At 41.7% G+C, this 19679-nt stretch overlaps 1 protein-coding gene across 1 annotated transcript in view; it reads right to left on the minus strand.

The window, feature by feature from the left end:
- The window catches only part of PTCD2 (pentatricopeptide repeat domain 2), a 475022-nt gene extending 458685 nt beyond the window's left edge, over positions 1 to 16337 (minus strand). Inside the window, exon 1 of the mRNA XM_050793582.1 lies at positions 16334 to 16337. The gene's annotated coding sequence lies outside the window, so the exon portion shown is untranslated. The remainder of the gene's footprint in view (positions 1 to 16333) is intronic.
- Between the last annotated feature and the right edge of the window lie 3342 nt (positions 16338 to 19679).

Below are 19679 nucleotides of genomic sequence, written 5' to 3' on the forward strand. Positions count from 1 at the left end.
TGTTAAAAATCAATTTTATAGATATATAGTTTGTGAGGGTGTATACCTGCAAACACACATAACACACACACAATTTCTATTTGTTATTGTTGATGTACATGTGTGTCCTTTCACCATTACCCCACTATCTCGATTACTGTAGCTTTATATTAATAAAGAAATTAGGTAGTGTGAGTCCTCCAAATTTGTTCTTTTAAAAAATTGCTTTGGCTATTCCATTGTCTTTGCTTTTCTACATACATTTTAGAATGAGATTGACAATTTTCATAAAAATGCCAGGTCAGATCGTGATCAAGTATTGAATCACATAGAGACCAGCCTGGGGGAGAACTGATATCTTAATAATATTAGGTTTTCTAATCCATGAACTGGGTATAATTCTTCATTTATTTAGCTCTTTTTGTTATCTCTCATCAAAGTTTTGTAGTTTTCAGCATACAAATTTAGCCAGTATTCGTAATATTTATCTCTAGTATTTCATGTCTTATATATATAAATGGTTTTGTTTTTTAGATTTCTATTTTCAAATGTCTGTTGCTAGTAAGCAGAATACACTTAATTTTTAAAATATTGACTTTGTATCATATGATCTTGCTAAATTCACTTATAAGACCTAAAAACATCTTTACAGGTTTTGGGGGTATATTCTATGTGTACAATTATGTTGTTTGTTAATTAAGATAATTTTATTTCTTCCTTTCCAATCTATATACTTTTTATTTCTTTCTCTTGCCTTGTTGTGCTAGCTGGGATCTCTAGGATGATACTGTACAGGAATAGCAGGAGGAGACATCCTTGCTTTATTTCCAATCTCAGTGAAACTATTTCAATGTTTCACCATTAAGTATGATATTAGCTATAGGTTTTTGATAAATGTTCTTCATCAATTTAAGGAAGTTACCTTTTTTACTAGTTTACTGAGAGATTTAACACAAAGAGATATTAAATTTTTTCAAATAATTTTTCTGCATCAATTGAGATAATATGATATTTTGTTTCTAGTCTGTTAATAAGGTGAAATTGATTTATTTTAAAATTTTGAAATCTTACACTCCCAGAATAAAACCCATTTGGATAAGATATATTATCCTTTTTATATATTGCTAGACTCAATTTGCAAATATTTTGTTAAGGATTTTTGTGTCTACATTTATATGAGTTATTGATTTTTAATTTTCATTTATACAATGTCTATATATAGTTTTGGTATCAAGGGTATGCTAGTCTTATAAAATGAATTGGGAAGTATTATCTCCTCTTCTATTTTCTGGAACAGTTTGGTTAAAATTGTTATTATTTCTGCCCTAAATGTTTGGTAGAATTTACCAGAGAAGCTATCTCTATTAATTGCTATATAAAAAAGACCCCCAAAAATTAGCATCTTAAAACAACAAACATGTTTTATTTCCCAGCTTCTATGGGTCAGGAATTTGGTAGCGGCTTAGCTGGGTGGCTCTGACTTAAAGTTTCTCATGAGACTGTAGTCCTGTGATAAGTCAGGACAGCAGTCATCTCAAGATTTGACCAGAGCTATAGGATCTGCTTCCAAGCTCATACACACGGCTGTTGTCAGGGTTCAGTTCCTTGTGGGTTGTTGGACTGAGGGCCTTTTTTTTTTTTTTTTTGAGATGGAGTCTGGCTCTGTTGCCCAGGTTGGAGTGCAGCGAGGGGTTCTCACCATACCATGTGGGCCTCATTCTGAGAGCTGCTCACAACATGACAGCTTGCTTTGCCTAGGGCAAATAATGAGAGAAAAGAGAGAGACAATCCAAGATAAACGCTGTTGTTGTTGTTGTTGTTGTTTTTTAATAACCTAACCCCACAAGTGTTATCCCATTCCATCACTTCTGCTCTATTCTATTTGAAAATCAATCAACAAATCTGTTTGACACTCAAGGAGAGGAAAATACACAACACTGCAAATATCAGGAGATGAGGATAATTGGAGAACAACCTAGAAATTGTCTATCACACCATCTGTACCAGCAATTTTCTTTTCAATTTCCTTCATGTATATAAACTCTTCAGGTTCATTTATTCCTTCTCCAGTGTGGTTTTAGTCATTTACGTCTTTTACCAAACTTGTCCATTTTGTCTAGGTTATCAAATTTGTTGGCATAAAGTTGTTCATAATATTTTCTTATCATTCTGATGTGGTCCGTAGTGATGCTTCCCTTTTCCTCCAGATGTAAGTCATTTGCATCTTCATTCTTTCTTTTTCTTGATCATTTTGAATAGAGGTTTGTCAATTTTACTGATCTTTTGAAAGAACCAGTTTCGCATTTCACTGATTTTTCTTGATTAATTTTTGCATTCAATTTTATTGACTTCTGCATTCAATTTTATTGATTTCTGATATTATTTTTATTATTTCCCGTTCTCTCCTTGATGTAGGTTTATTTTACTTTTTCTGATTCCTTAAGGTGGGAGCTTAAGTATTTATTTGACACTTTTTCTCTTTTTCAATACAAGCACTCAATTTTGTAAGTTTCCCTCTTGCCTCTTCTTTAGCTGCATCTGACAAATGTTGATAAGTATGTTTTCATTACTAGATTTAAATCTACCATCTTTCTAGTAGTTTTCTATTAATTCCCTCTGTTTTTCTATAGATTTCATCTGTTTTTCTGTAGATTCTTCTTATGCCTTCTTTTGAATCAATGAAATATTTGCTGTAATTTCATTGTATTTCCATCCTAGGCATCCTAGTTATACCTCCTTTAAAATTTTTTTATTGATTTCCCTAGGGTTTATAGTATAATTTTTTTTTTTTTTTTTGAGATGGAGTCTCTCTCTGTCGCCCAGGCTGGAGTGCAGTGGCTCGATCTCGGCTCACTGCAAGCTCCGCCTCCTGGGTTCACGCCATTCTCCTGCCTCAGCCTCCCGAGTAGCTGGGACTATAGGTACACACCGCCACGCCCAGCTAATTTTTTTTTTTTTTTTAGTAGAAACGAGGTTTCACCATGTTAGCCAGGATGGTCTCGATCTGACCTCGTGATCCACCTGCCTTGGCCTCCCAAAGTGCTGGGATTATAGGTGTGAGCCACCGCACCCAGCCTAAAATTTTTTTTAATCAAACTTCACTTTCAAATCATATTATACTACTTCACTATAGCATAAAAACTTTGTAATGGTATACTACCAATTCTTCCCTCCCACATTTTGTGCTGTGATTTTATTTTCATGTGGTATAAACCTCATAATACAAGTCACAAACTTTTCTTTAGGGAGCAAGAAATATTTTATAACAATGAAAAATAAGAAAAAATGTCTTTTATAGTTATCTTCATTTTTACCATTTCTGGAGTTCTTAATTTCTTTGTGTGACTCTAAGTTCCTGAATGGTCTCATATTCTTATGCCTACAGAACTTCTTTGTAATACAATTCTGGCAATGCATTATTTTCTTTTTTCTGAAAAAGTTTTTACTTCATCTTCAGCTATTCTAAGTATTTTCTCCGGGTAAAAAATCCTGGCCTAACAGCTTTTTAAAAAAATTCCTTAAGAAGTCACACCTTTGTCTTCTGGTTCACATCATTTCTACTCTGCTATATTTCTTATCATTGCTCCTCATCTGTAAAGTGTATTTTTTCTCTGGCCGTCCTCAATATTTTATCTTTACCTTTGATTTTCAGCAGTTTTGATATAAGAAGTCATGTGTGTGCGTGTGTGTGTATGTGTGTGTCTGTGTGTGTGCACACGTGCACGCTTGGAGTTCTCTGAGCTTCCATTTGATGTTGCCCCACAGATCTTGGATGTTGTGTTCTTTTTACTCTTCACTCCTTTCTTATTTGTATTTCAGTATGGATAGTTCTTATTGCTCTATCTTCAAGTTCATGGAGTCACCATAACTATGGTGATTCTACTAATAAGCCTGTCTACTAATAACTTTCTCTCTATTAGCACCAACATTGGGATCATCTCTGAAACTTGTTCTGTTGATTGCTTCACCTATTGACTATCGTTTGGTTTTTTCCCTCGCCTTTTTGTGTCCTTAGAATTTTTTTACTAACTGCTAGACATTGTGCATAGACTAGTAGAGACTGTGTTACATAGTATTTCTGTTGAACAGATTCTAAAATAGCCCACAATTATCCCCAATTCCTGGTATTCACACCTCTGTGTTATCCCCCCGCCTAAGGGAGGGCAGAACCTATAACTTGCTTCTAACCAGCAGAATATAGGAAAGAAGACGGGATGTCACTTTGTCAGTTAGACTCTATAATAACTTCCATCTTGCTAAAGCAGACTCTCTTTATTACCTTCTCAGCTTGCTTGTTTTGACGAACAAGTGACCATTGGGAGGCCCACATAGACAGGAACTGAGGGCGGCCTCCAGCCAACAGTCAGTAGAAAAAAAAGTGGGGCCCACAGTCCAACAGGCACAGGAAACTGAATCCTGCCGACAACCATGTGAGCTTAGAGGTGCATCCGTACCATTCAGTTTTCAGATGAGACCTCAGCCCTGGTTGACACATTGATTGCAGCCTCATGAAAGACCTTGAAGCACCACTCCCAATTAAGTCCTGCCTGGATCCCTGACCCACAGAAACTGTGAGATAATAAATGTGTGTTGTTTAAACTGCTGAGTTTGTGATAACATTGTTACGCAGTGATAGATATTAACTAACATAGTTTTTACATCTAAATATGGGTGAGACTTCTCCTCTGTTAGGTCATCAGTGTAGGAGACTTGAGGAGTTAAAGAAGATTTTTGCCAGGATACTATCATCAGAGATTCTGATTTGATTAGCTAGGGCTGTGGCCTAGATACTAGAATTTTTCAAAATGACAGATGATTCTAATGTGCAGCAAAGTTTAAGAAGCACCATAAAGACAGTTTTTCAAGTTTCCCTTCTGTTTCAACTGTCACTTTTTTATATTCTCGAGTTATCTTCTATAAATCACTTTGCCTCAATACTGACTCTTTGGCCTGTCTGGGCATGCCCAGTCATTCCTTCCCTTATGCACACCCACAATTTAGTACTTGGTTCTAGCCATATAGCATTGACAAGCCCAGATATTTGTAGGATGTCTATGGACAATGACACTCAGAAAAGGGATAATAAGTCTCTGTGTCTCCTGTCCCTGCACCCAGTGGTACTCAGCTGGGGAGGTGTAGGATGGCAGCATCTGTTAGGAGAGAAAGAGGAATTGGAAATTTGGGATGAGGTGGAGCACTTTTGGCCCGTGAGTGACACATCCTAGCACAGTTTAAGAAGTTTCAAGAAACCATCAAATATTCTAGAGTATACCAATAATAGAGAAAGAGCAACCATCAGAAGGACATACAGTAAATGCTGGGTCTGAAAAATCCTGGAGGAACAATGACCTTGCTCCTTCCGTGATAATTCACTCCATCATGATTGTTACTTCCTCAGTGCCAAGAATACTAATGCTAATGCCTTAGTATTTAAGGGCATATGTTTGTGCATATCTGGGTGCAGTATATAGAAATATCAAATTGTTTGGTTATTTTTACTAGTTAGGCTGGCTGGTAGCTGGCTTATCCTGACTGATAAGTGTGTTTCTTATTTGTGTTCACGGTAAGTCATGCAGGATGCTGGACAGAAATCTGCTGAGAGTGATATGATTATGATGTTAATGGTTTGAGACTTTGAAGCCCCCAAACCACAAGGGCATAATAACCTGACTTGGAGGAGAAAATCCTGCCCTGGCTGGAAGCCAAGGGGACAGCTGACAAGGAACACAGCCTCGGCTTGCACGTTTGTTACTGGCTTCCTGCTCTGCTCCATGGCATCCTGCTCTGCTGACCACCCACTCTAGAAGACCAGCCTCACTGCCCATCTCCAGACACTGCTGCTGACTGTGAGTGATCATTGTCTCCTCTCCCCAACCCTAACTGCTAAGCTGTGCCACAGGTTAGGCATTGATTTATGGCTTGTTTGCTGTTAAAACTAGCCCACATAAAAAGGAAAGCAATTTAAATAGTACCTTGCTGTGAGAGTTTTTATCCTTTCTTAACAGTTCTCTTGGACAAAAGAACTGTGAGATTAAGGCAGCACTATACCTCACTCCCCACAGAGCTAAATTGCTCTGTGCCCTACCCAAAGGGCCATCTATCAGAGGGCATAAAGCATAGTGGTTGGGAACATGCACTTTGACATTAATAGAATAAGGTTCCCAGCTCTGCCATTTACTACCATTTACTAGCTTTATGACTCTCAGGCAAGATGCTTAACCCCCTTAGGCCTCTGCATTCTCATCTGCTCAGCACAGTATCTGGCACATGTTAGTTGCTCAATAAATAGGAGCTGTTATCATCGTTATTTAGACTTTTTCACCCAGAGGTATAATCTGTCCAGACACCCTATCACAAACTGGGGTATAGTTCACCCAGATTAGAAAATTATTACCTCTATCCCCATCCCTTCCTTCAGCATAGAGATCAATCCCTGGGTAGTGACTTCATTCATACTTAGTTACCCATCCACATATTTCTATATATGGAAGTCAAAATGCCCATTTGTTCTTAACAAGTGCCTCTTACATGTGCAAAACATAATGCCAAGTACTGGAGGAAACAAAAAACACGTAAGACTTATGAGCTTAGAATTGGATCCTTGAGCTTGGAATTGGATCCTTCCCCATTCAAGCTTTCAGATGAGACCTCAGTCCTGACTGACATATTAATTGTAGCCTCATGAGAGACCTTGATGCGTAGCTCCCAATTAGATCATGCCTGGGTTCCTGACCCACAGAAACAGTAAGATAATAAATGTGCATTGTTTAAGTCACTGAGTTTGTGGTGACATTGTTACTAGAAGCAACTGCTTCTAATAGCTTACAATCTCTTTATGGAAACATGACATGTCTACTACATGTTAGCCAACAGTAGGAAGTACCATTTAATAAATGGTACAAAAATGTTTAATTCCCAAAGTGATCTATGGTTAATCTATATGTGGAATTATTACTACTTAATGATAACTAATAAACTCTAAAATACTGTATTGAGGCCTTAATTGCAAGTGTTTAAATTCAGATGTTAATTGTTTAAAAAAAATTAACTTTATAGCAGGCAGGTATTGTGCTATCTTTAGTCATCTATTAAACACACAAAAGAAACAGATGTACAGATGTATAAGGTAAGATTGACAAAATCTATATCTGTGCAAATTTTACTATTGTCATAGTGTTAACTTTTGCTATCCACAATCTAGGGCAGGTTACAGTTTTGATTCATTTTGACTCATTAACTTTTCTTTTTACTACCTGTAGCCTAAGTGGAGTCTGAATCATGGTCATTGAGAAATGATGAGGAAAGAAGACCTCTGATTCTTGGCAGCTTAGCCTCGATTTGGGCAAAGCAAAATATCACCATAAAGGTTTTTCTGGCTTCCCATAATCCTCTGCTAACTGTATTATGGAACTGATGGTAATTACTTCAAAGTCCCTGGTGATTCTTGTGTCTTTGGTGCTGTTCATTGTCAATTCACCTCAGTCAACCAGCTGTCTCACAGACTTGCCTTTTGTACCGAACCTTTAATGAAATTGGCATTTGTGTCAATAAACTTTAAGCCCATCTTGCTGAGATAATTATCTGGGTCACTCAAATTTCAGCCACTTCAAATAATTACAGCTTTTAGCCTTGAATATAAGGTGATGATTAAAGGAGAAGGAATCAAGGGTCCCTGTGCCCAAGTCAATTAGATGAAAATGCTGGCAGGTCTCGGCTCAGGCCTCTGATTTGAATGCATAAGCCTCTGGGCTATGTCAGGGCCTCACAGAGAATAAGTCACTCAAAAATACACATTTGTTTGGCTGAACCATGATCTAATTGTAGACACAACAATTTCACCACATTAGCTGTTAAGGGAAAAAGCCATCTCATGAACATTAGGACTGCTTTGTGGTACAATGGCACTGAGGACCAACAAACAGAGTCTTGTTCCATTTTCCATAAGAAGAACCAAGAGTATAGCAAAAATCTCTGTATAGATTTTAAAGCTATCCACATCCAGAGGCTGAAGATGAATTTTATAGTCTCACTAGATTTCTTTTCCATGGCTTAGTAAAACTTCAAGAGACTGCCTTTGTCATTTCATGGTCCTTATATATACAATGTAACAAAATTCCCTAATTTCAAAAGACATATTCTCATTTTGGTCAAAAGCTTGAAATGTTCAGGAAAAAAAAAAGAAAATCTTTGGAGACCAGGAAATTGTGACACCTAAATCCCTTTCCTTCCATGGACTAGAAAGACAAAGCCCTTTATTAATCACCCCCACCCCCACCTCCATCTCCACCTGTCAACTTTTAAAACTGGAGACTAATGGCAGACAGCCTTCTCCTGCAGATTGTAATTGCCTTTCCAACAGAGAAGCTATCTCCAAAGCAACCAAGATATGAGCTATGAATTCAAGCTGAGACTCGATGTAAATTGCTTGCAGTGAAATTGAAATTTCCAAAAGAAAGCTGCACTGATTCAGTCTATTAAATGCATTCCTATCTCAAATCCAGGGATGTGCTCTAGCAGCTAGGAAACTGTCCATACTTCGTACATTGTACATGGAGATAAGACCCAAGTGCTTTATAATCTGGTCTTAAATTTAAAAAGAAATGCTGCCATTATTGATACTACAATTCAATAATCATTGTTCATTATCTAAAGCAGTCTGACTGTCCACAGCTGCCCACATTAGTCCCAAAGTGAAAAAATGGTGTTTTACACACCCTCACTTCACATTGGCTTTCTTATTTTCCACATTAGCTTTCTCATGTTTTTGTGCAAAGTAGTTTTGATCTTTGGCATGTTTTGACTACTTAGTATCAAATATTCCTATATGTTTTCCCAATTTGTTTTGTTTTGTTAATATTTCTTCCATAAATCCCTCTATCCCCAAAACAGGATCTAGGGTCAGATAATGTTCTATTGCACTAAGCAACATTATTGTCCAATTATAATAATAAATAATTTTCCTAGGAAACCCTGCATAGGGCACAAGATATGTGAATCCTTAGGGGCACAAAATTTGGTGAGCACTTGACATAAACCATTGAACTACAAACACTTCAGGCTGCCTCCATCAGCCATTCACAGCCCTGCCCTCTCCTAAGTCCACTTTACTTTCCCTACTTCCACATCCCCTACACACTCAATAACTTTAGGTTTCCTCAACCTTTGCTTATGAAAATCATAGAATGGGGGAATAAACATCAGGGACTCACTCTGTAGCATTCCCTGGCCTTCATTCTCTCCTTTTCCCCTTACAACAGGACCCTGATTTTTAGGAGGTCCCATGGCTGCTTGGAATAGACTGTTTGTCCCAGCCTTCATTATAGTTAGGATGACCTATGATAGGTTCATGCCAATGGCATATAGACAGAAGTTTATTTTAGCAATGTTTGGGAAAATCCATTACAACTTAGCTGGCCTGGGCTCTTAACCTCCTTTCTTATTTGTCCCTTCCTCCATCCTGCTGTCTGGTAGGTATGAATGCTAGAGTTCCAGCCACCCTCTTGGTGCAAGAAATTGAGAGCCATACCCTAGGTATGGTGGAGAACTCTAGGAAACAGCCACCATACTGGCCCTGGATTGTCCCCTTCCAGATTTTAATGTGAGAGGGACATTGTATTAGTCAGGTTTCTCTAGAGGGACAGAACTAATAGGATATATATATCGGCTGATTAGATGGTGCCCACCAGATTAAGGGTGGGTCTGCCTTCCCCAGCCCACTGACTCAAATGTTCATTTCTTTCAGCAACACCCTCACAGACTCACCCAGGATCAATACTTTTTATCCTTCAATCCAATCAAGTTGACACTCAGTATTAAGTATCACAAGTCAACCTTATCAACCTGAACCCATACACATCTCCTGAGATCATACAAAAATCTTCAAATAAAGACGATAATAAGGTCATTATTACGCCTAACATAACACAACTATTCTTCATACAACCGGAAATGCACCAATCCCCAACCCAAATATCATTACGTAAAGTTAATAATACTTAAATGCTGACGTGAAGTCAATAAATTTTATGTCACATGATAAAGGAGAAGGAAATAAAATGATGTTTTCTTCGTACAAGTGCATAAATGCACAAACACGTTTTTAACAAAAGAAGGAGGAAATATTCGTGACAGTTACAGTCCTCATTTCTGCAGCTGGTCACATGTGGTTGTAGCTCATATTGATGACTATCTTCTTCTGCTCCCCATTCTGTATACCCTTTGCCTTCAGCAAGCACCTCAGTAGGTCATGGTTTTTTTTCTTGGTGGAGTGACCCAAACCTTCAATCCTGAGGGGTCTGGACCACTTGTAGTCCTGCCTGGATTGGGCTGTTGTAGTTTCCCTTTGACTTTAATCACAGGGCATGGTAATACTAAGAGACACCCTAACGGATCTCCTGTATTCTATGCATACTATTCCTTACCTCCATTGTGGAGTAGTAGACTGATTTCATCTTGATACTCCAGGTCAGCTACCCTAGCCAACACTGTAACTCCCTTCTCAGCCTGTTGACTTAAAGGTAGAAGGAGCCCAAAGTGTCCAGGTGGCAATCTTAACTTCCAGTTTAATGGAATTGTTGTGTCTCCTGGTGACGGCATTCCTCCCTCTGGAACTAAGACCTCTAGGTCAGCAGAACATAATGCAGCAGGAACAGAAAGCAAGAATTTTGCTAGTGCATCACTAGGGGTGATGATGAGTGGTGCCACTTCCACTTCCACCCTTGATTCCTGGACCTGTGAATCCCAGCTATGGGAGAAAGAGTACCATATATTGGACACTGATTCAGAGCATACACGGCCTTCAGGACAACTCTGCCCGAGCCCTGCAAAGTACTGTCACCTAGTTGGCATTGTAATTGTGACTCCAAAAGGCCATTCCACCATTCTATCAATCCAGCTGCTTCAGTGATGGGGGACATGGTAAGACCAGTGAATTTCATAAGCACAAGCCCACTGCCACACTTTTTTAGCCATAAAGTGAGTGCCTTGGTCAGAGGCAATGCTGTGTGGAATACCATGACAGTGGATAAGGCATTCGTGAGTACACAGATGTTAGTCTTGGCAGCATTGTGTGCAAGATAGGCAAACCCATATCCAGAGTAAGTGTCTACTCCAGTGAGGACAAACCTCTGCCCTTTCCATGATGGAAGAGGTCCAGTATAATCAACCTGCCACCAGGTAGCTAGCTGATCACCCCAAGGAATGGTGCCATATCAAGGGCTCAGTGTTGGTCTGTGCTGCTGGCAAATTGGGCACTCAGCAGTGGCCGTAGCCAGGTCAGCCTTGGTGAGTAGAATTCCATGTTGCTGAGCCCATGTGTAACCTCCATCCCTGACACCATGGCCACTTTGTTCATGGGCTCATTGGGCAATGACAGGGATGGCTGGGGAAGGAGGCTGAGTGGTGTCCACAGAATAAGTCATCCTCTCCACTTGATTATTAAAATCCTCCTCTGCTGAGGTCACCCTTTGTTGAGCACTCACATGGGATACAAATATCAGCACGGTTTTTGATTACTCAGAGGTCAATCCACATACCTCTTCCCCAAATTTCTTTGTCACCAATTTTTCAATCATGCTTCTTCCAAGTCCCTGACCATCGAGCCAAACCACTGGCTACAGGCCGTGAATCAGTATATAATCACACATCTGGCCATTTCTCCTTCCATGCAAAGTGCACAACCAGGTACACTGCTTGAAGTTCTGCCCACTGGGAAGATTTCCCTTCGCTGCTGTCCTTCAGGGATGTCCTAGAAAGCAACTGTAGTGCTGCAGCTGTCCACTTTTGGGCGGTGCCTGCATATTGCGCAGAACCATCTGTGAACCAGGCCCTAGTCTTCTCTTCCTCTGTCAACTGATCATAGGGAGCTCCCCATGAGGCCATCGGTGCAGGCTGGGGAAAAGAAGGCAAAGTGGCAGGAGTGGAGACCATGGGCATTTGAGCCACTTCCTCATGTAACTTACTTGTGTCTTCAGGACCTGCTTGAGCCTGATCGCTCATGTATCACTTCCATTTGATGATGGAATGATGCTGTGTGTGACCCACGTTGTGGCTAAATGGGTCAGAAAGCATCCAGTTTACGATGGGCAGTTCAGGTCACATGGTGACTTGATGACCCATAGTCAAACATTCACTTTCCACCCAAGCCCAGTAACGGGCCAAGAGCTATCTCTCAAAAAAACAGTTGTTATCTGCAGAAGATGGCGGGACCTTGCTCCAAAATCCTAGAGGCCTCCACTGTGATTCACCTATGGCGGCCTGCCAAAGGCTTTAAATAGCATTCTTATCTGCCACTGACACCTCAAGCACCATTGGATCTGCTGGGCCATGTGGCCCAAATGGCAGAGCAGCTTGCACAGCAGCCTGAACCTGTTGAGGAGCCTTCTCCTGTTCTGGATCACACTCAAAGCTGGCAGGCTTTCGGGTCACTTGATAAGTGGGCCAGAGTAACATACCCAAATAAGGAATGTTGCCTCCAAAATCCAAATAGGCCCACTAGGTGTTGTGCCTCTTTCTTGGTTGTAGGAGGGGTCAAATGTAGCAATTTATCCTTCACCTTAGAAGGAATATCTTGACAGGTCCCACACCACTGGGAATTTCAGAAATTTTACTGAAGTAGAAGTTCCCTGAATTTTAGTCGGATTTATTTCCCATCCTCTGGCATGCAAAGGTCTCACCAATAAGCCCAGTGTGTTTGCTACTTCTTGCTCACTGGATCCAATCAGCATAATATCATCAATGTAATGGACCAGTGTGATATCAAAATGAAAGCGAAAAGCGGTCAAGTTCTCTCCAAATACGATTATGACGCAATTGGAGAGTTGATGTACCCCTGAAGTAGGACAGTAAAGGTATATTTCTGGCTTTGCCAGCTGAAGGCAAATTGCTTCTGGTGGGCCTTATGGACAGGAATGGAGAAAAAGGCATTTACCAAGTCAATGGCTGCATACCAGGTACCAGGAGATGTGTTAATTTGCTCAAGCAATGAAACCACATGTGGTGCAGCAGCTGCAATTGGAGTCAACACTTGGCTAAGCTTATGATAATCCACTGTCATTCTCCAAGATCCATCTGTCTTCTGCACAGACCAAATGAGAGAGTTAAACGGGGATGTGGTGGGAAGCACCACCCCTGCATCTTTCAAGTCCTTGATGGTGGCACTAATCTCCACAGTCCCTCCAGAGATGTGATATTGTTTTTGGTTCACTATTTTTCTAGGTAGAGGCAGCTCTAATGGCTTCCATTTGGCCTTTCCCACCATAATAACCCTCACCCTACCAGTCAGAGAGCCACTGTGGAGATTCTGCCAGCTGCTAAGTATGTCTATGGCAATGATGCCTTCTGGCACTGGGGAAATGACCACAGGATGAGTCCAGGGACACACTGGACCCTCTGTAAGTCAGAGCTGAACTAAAATTCCATTAATTACCTGACCTCTGTAAACTCCTACTTTAACTGGAGGACCACAATGACATTTTTGGTCCCCTCGAATTAGCATCAGCTCAGAGCCAGTGTCCAGTAGTCCCCGAAATGTCTGATCATTTCCCTTTCCCCAGTACACAGTTACCCTGGTAAAAGGCCAGCAGTCCCCTTGAGGAAGGATGGGAGAAAGATTCACTGCATAAACTGTCAGTAATATGGTGGGGTCCTTCCTCAAGGGGTCCAGCCTTCCCTTCATTCAAGGAGTTCTGGGTCTGTAAACTGGCTCAAGTCTGGAAATTGATTGAGGGGGCTGTGACTCTGTTTTTATAGTTCAAATTAGTCTTTGTCCATTTGACCTAGAAGTTTCCTGCTTGTATAAATTAAGTAGGAATGCAGTAGGCTTCCTATCAATTTCACTTCTAGGAACATGGTGATTAATTAGCCAATACCAGAGCTCTACTCAAGTCAGACTATTCTGACAGACACTTTTCCTCTGCTGTCCATTATGGTAGCTACGCCCACTTCGCCTTTGACGATTGAGGGATGCCACTTAGCTCCTGCCACCTCGGGATCTAATTATTCCCATTGTATTTAAATTTTGTAGCTGAGTGACTGTGGTTCCCATTGTTATATCTGACATATAGAGAAGAGCAATTACAAGGCTCTTCAAAGATGCAGGTGTTGCCCTCACAAATCTATTTCTCAAGGTGTTGGTCAAGGGTGTATCTTCTGGACCCTCCCAGCTGGGATGAGTAGGTCTAAAGTGACTAATCCACTCCACCATCCCAATCTCCCTAAGCCTTTTGATTCCTTTCTCTACATTAAACCAAGGAAGCTCAGGCATTTCTAGCTCTCTCACAGTGGGCCGTCTTTTAATCCATATTTTAGCTAACCAAGCAAGTAAACTCTTAGAACATTTTTTAACTTCCTGAGCTGCAACATTGAAAGCAAAGTCCCTACTTAGTGAGCCCAAATCAATAAATTCAGCCTGATCCAACTCTATGTTCCTTCCACCTTTATCCTATACCCTTAATATCCACTCCCATGCCTGTTCTCCAGGTTTCTGTTTCTACAAATTAGAGAATTCAAACAGTTCTTTTCCAGTGTAATGCACCTTCTCATGGGCCACACTCTCAACCTCACCTCTAGGGGACCACTGAGACTTTAGTCTAGTTATATGTCTAGAAGCAAACAGGGGTGTTGGGGTGGGTCCTGAGGAAAATCAACATTATTTTGCCTGGCAACTGCCTCAGGGGAGGCCATCACTGTTGCCTCAGGCAGTGCAGGGTTTATCTCCTCAGACAAAGGTGAAAAGGCTGATGGCAGCATGGGTTGGGAAGGGGATGTTGCCACTACTGGGGATGGGGAAGCTGCTCCTTCTGGCAAAAAAGGTTCATCAGAGCTTACAAACTCAGTGTCCCCAGCTTCATCAGGGTCCTCCCACATGTCCCCATTCCAAGTTTCAGGGTCCCATTATTTTCCAATCAATGCCCTCACTTTAACAGTAGACACCTGGTGAGGCTGTGCATGCATTTTTATTGCAGGTCAGCCACTTGCATGATAAGAGCTTGTGTTTCTTTTTCCATAATTTCAGCTCTTTTTCCACAGAAGAAAAGATTCTCACTCAGGGCAATCTTAGCAGATTTGAGTATCTATTTCTGAGGCCGGAAGACAGAATCCCTGAGTTCATTATTTTCTTTCATCACTTTGTCCTCTGAACGTTGGAGCAACCAACTAGCTTCATTATGTTCCTTGTTTCTCCATATATGGTCAAACGTATTATGTATACAGTCATTAAATTCCCTGCCTCTCACAAGTGGTGAATCAGGGGTGTCAAATGCATTTATTTTGCATAACTTTCTAAACAGTTCACGCCAAGGACCATGAGTGTTCTGCATACTATTAGAAGTAGAGTCCTTAGCATTTTGGGGTCAATCATATTAAGCAGTCAACTCCAGGAACCCCAAAACCAACAAAATAACTCCATCCTTAATATTCTGTTCCTCTAGAACCACTCCTGGTACCAAAACCTGTATTAGTCAGGGTTCTGGAGGGACAGAACTAATAGGATATATATATATAAATGTGAGTTTATTAATTATTAACTTACACAATCACAAGGTCCCACAATAGGCTGTCTGTAAGCTGAGGAGCAAGGAGAGACAGTCTGAGTCCCAAAACTGAAGGACCTGGAGTCCGATGTTTGAGGGCAGGAAGCATCCAACATGGGAGAAAGATGTAGGCCGGGAGGCTAAGCCAGTTCCTCCTTTCATGTTTTTCTGCCTGCTTTATATTTGCTAGTGCTAATTAGATTGTGCCCACCAGATTAAGGGTGGGTCTGCCTTCCCCAGCCCACTGACTCAAATGTTAATCTCCTTTGGCAACACCCTCACAGACACACCCAAGATTAATACTTTGTATCCTTCAATCCCATCAAGTTGACACTCAGTATTAACCATCACAGACATGTAGTACCATTTTGTTTAAGCCACCATTACTTGGGAGTGTTTATTACTTGTAATGGAATTTAATCTTAATTATAGGCACTCTCTGATTTTCATTAGCACCAAAGACTGATATTTATTGTATCTACATTCAGATCATGAATTTTTAATGCAACTGGTAAGATCATGTGCTTAACAAATATTTGACAAACTAATTAAAAGACTAACTCTGTAACTAAAGGCTCATTTTTACTCATTTACTTAATGCCAAAAATATCAGAATTTTTACAAATGAAAACTGAAAAGCATGTCTTACTTTTTTGTAAACAACCTGTTATCAAACTCTAGAATCTAGGCTCACCAACCATGTGACCTCATTTTCTGGAACTCACTTTGCTCATCTGCAACATGGGCACCTTATCTTAGAGGGCTAGAAGGTGGAAAAGAACAGGGCAAAAGGAAAGCCAAGTGGGAGAGCCTCTGGCCCTGGACCCCCTGCTGCCTCCCAAGAGTTCCACCTTTAAAAGTCCACATAAGATTGTGTTTTATAAGAGAGTTTCACTAAGGAAATGAGGATCTTAAAATCCACTGGATCAGATAATCTGTAAGAGCCCTTCCAGTTCTGACATGTTATGATTAGAAACACTCCCACATGGCCAGAATGAGGCGGGTAGTAGCCCTGCTGTGAGCAGAGCCAATTTGGGAGTGGCATTGTCCCAGATGTGTTGTCAAAGGCAAAGGCCACGTTGTAAAGGCAGAATTGGGATGGGAAGACAGCAGATCCAGCAGGAAGGTGATAATGTAGGGTTGTTTCTTCCATTTGGTTTCATTATGCATGAAATACAAGGATAAGAACATGTTAAAGAATAGACACTTGTGCCGGGTGCGGTGGCTCAAGCCTGTAATCCCAGCACTTTGGGAGGCCGAGACAGGCAGATCACGAGGTCAGGAGACCGAGACCAGCCTGGCTAACACAGTGAAACCCCGTCTCTACTAAAAAAGTACAAAAAACTAGCCGGGCGAGGTGGCGGGCACCTGTACCCACTACTCGGGAGGCTGAGGCAGGAGAATGGTGTAAACCCGGGAGGCAGAACTTGCAGTGAGCTGAGATCCGGCCACTGTACTCCAGCCTGGGTGACAGAGCGAGACTCCGTCTCAAACAAACAAACAAAAAAAAGAATAGACATTTGTTTGATAGATGCATATTAAAGGTTATATATTGAGAAACAGTTACAATATTACAATTAAACAGAAGAGATGTCAACCGGATATATCTCATCTCATTCATCCGTGAAACATTTAACTAAAGAAAGGAGTAGCAAGGCTGAGTGTCATCCCCTACATGCAATGCTGATAGGGATGGGCCTGGCTGGTGATGTTCACGCCCCTAGAGCATGACCTGGAAAAAGCCCTGCCAGCTACACCCTGGACATGAAACAGACACAGGTCCAGGAGCCAGGAGACCCTGTTTGAGTCTCAGCTCTTCCGCTTCATCAAGTCATTCTCCCTCTGAGTCTGTTTCCTCTTCTGTAAATGAGTGGGTTGGTCTAGATGACTTTTAAAGTACCTTTAGTTCTAAAACTCCAGGGTTTCATGGGCAAGATGGTGGCTGGGTGGGGGTAGAGGTTGCAATGCTTCTTCCACACTCATGCTGTGTGTCTGGATACAGGAAACCTCCTCAGTGGGTGAGATTCTAGATTCTCCTCACCTTGTACTCCCACTGCACATGTGGAGGTGGAAACTTCTCTGCTTGGTAAATGGGGGAGAATGGGGGGTCATGTTCAGCTCCATCTTCTTTCTTGACACTGGGGCAAGCAGTCAGTCTCCACTTCTGCTCCAAGAGCAGCCCCTTCCCTAGAGGAGGCCTGCCTCCAACCAACACTGGTGTTCCTCATCTGGGGGCTCAGAACTAGCAAGGCCTCTTGGTTAGCATGCTAAGGGCACATCTTTCACCTGGCCTAGATGTGACTTCATTTACTGAATGCATGATACAGCTGACCTGGCAGAGCTGACTTGAGGTGGGCACGAGCCTTCACCCCATGTGCCAGCATCAAAGGGGCTTCCTCTGTCTGGCTACTCTTTCATAAAAACAACCATAAGGTTTAACACTGTTATCCTCATTTTATAAGTGATGTAAACACTGTACCACTGTTATCCTCATTTTATAAGTGATGAAACTGAGGCTCAGAGTTTAATCAACCGGCCTGAGGTCTCACTGCTGGCTGATAGTACCTCCCTCATAGAGTCTTTGTAAGAACTGTATGCACTGTCTCTGAACGTGTTTTTTGAGATTGCATCTCCCAGGCCTGGCTGTGTGACATGAAGGGGCACCATGGATGCAGCCTGTCTGGGGAGCAGCCTCCATCGGCAGCCTGATGGGTAAAGGGAGAAACCTGTCTTCAAAGTCACACCTCCAAGAATCCTGGATCTACTCCTCACCCAGCTCCTACACAGTAGCAGCTGGCTGCACAGAGGCGACAGGTGGAGCCATCAGTTCCCAAGGAAACCACTTCTCTCCACCAGTGTGGGGCAGTGAACGTGGAGGGAGGGGTGGGCAGCCTTGCCGTCTGGCTGAGTTTCTCTCAGGAGGTGCAGCTCACCTGGGGGTCCCTCCTGACCATGGTCTCCAGCCCTCCCTGTCAGAAGACAGAAACGTCTACCTGGCAAAGCTGTCAGCTGCAGTTAGAATGAACTCTTCAAACTCCAGCAGCCCCCAGCTTAAATGTTACCTCCCCGGGGAGGTGTCCTCATCATCTAGATGAGCAGGTCTGAATTGTGGTGGCCCATTGCAATCCCAGAGGGCTTTAAAAACAACGATGTCTGGGCCCCTTCCTTCCCTGGTAAATCAGAATCCCTGGGAATGGCCAGGGTTGGAAACCACTGTTTCAGACAAAGCTCATTCCCTTACCCCCCATCCATTCCCACTCCTGGGCTCACATCCCACTTGTCATTTTGACCTGGGTGGTTGCATTAACTGCTGACCTGTAACCTCCATGAGAGCGGGGGTTGCAGCATGCCCTCCTCTCCAGCGCTTGACACGGTTCTTCACACTCAGCAGCAATTCAAAGAACATTTGGCAAATAAGATCAAACAGTGACGACTGGGCATTCAGGACTTTTTCTCAAAAAAAAAAAAATCAAAATACTTTTACATGGAAAATCGTTTGCATGTGTATTTCATAATCAAAAAACACATTCATAAGCAGTTTATACAACTCTTACATAAACCTTGTGAGATAAATACTGTCACCTAGCTTTGAGACCTGACAACAAGCTAATTAAAGCCAACCTCAGTTTCCTCATCTTTAAAACAGGAATAATAGTACCTCCCTCTTAAGGTTATCAAGAGGAATAAACGAAATAACCCTAACACTTAGCACATTGCCTGGCCCACAGTGAGGGTTCGAGAATATTAACTATTATTGTTGATAATTCCCCTCATGTTACAGAAGGTAAACTGAGACTCAAATAGGCAAAGTGCCTTGCCCAAGATCCCACAGGGTTAGGACTCAAACCAATGTCTTCTGACTCCCAATTGTGTGTTCTTTCACATTCCAGTTGAGAACGTTTTTGTAAGCTAGGATCTACAATATCAGCCTAGTTTTCCAGATGGGAAAATTCACCACCAAGAGAGGTGAATCAGCACAATGCACTGGATTAGGTATGAGTGGACGTTCCCCTGCTCTGGCACGGGCTAGGAGGGGGCCTTCATCCGGCCCCATTTTCTCCCTGTGCCTCATTTTCTGCCTCTGTAGACTTGAGAGGCTGAACAGGTGATCACGAGGTCTTCTCCAACCCTGACTATGTGAGATGTGTCCAGCAATCCCCTGCATGCTGT

Source organism: Macaca thibetana, chromosome 6, assembly GCF_024542745.1.
Source record: "Macaca thibetana thibetana isolate TM-01 chromosome 6, ASM2454274v1, whole genome shotgun sequence".
Classification (NCBI taxonomy): domain Eukaryota; kingdom Metazoa; phylum Chordata; class Mammalia; order Primates; family Cercopithecidae; genus Macaca; species Macaca thibetana.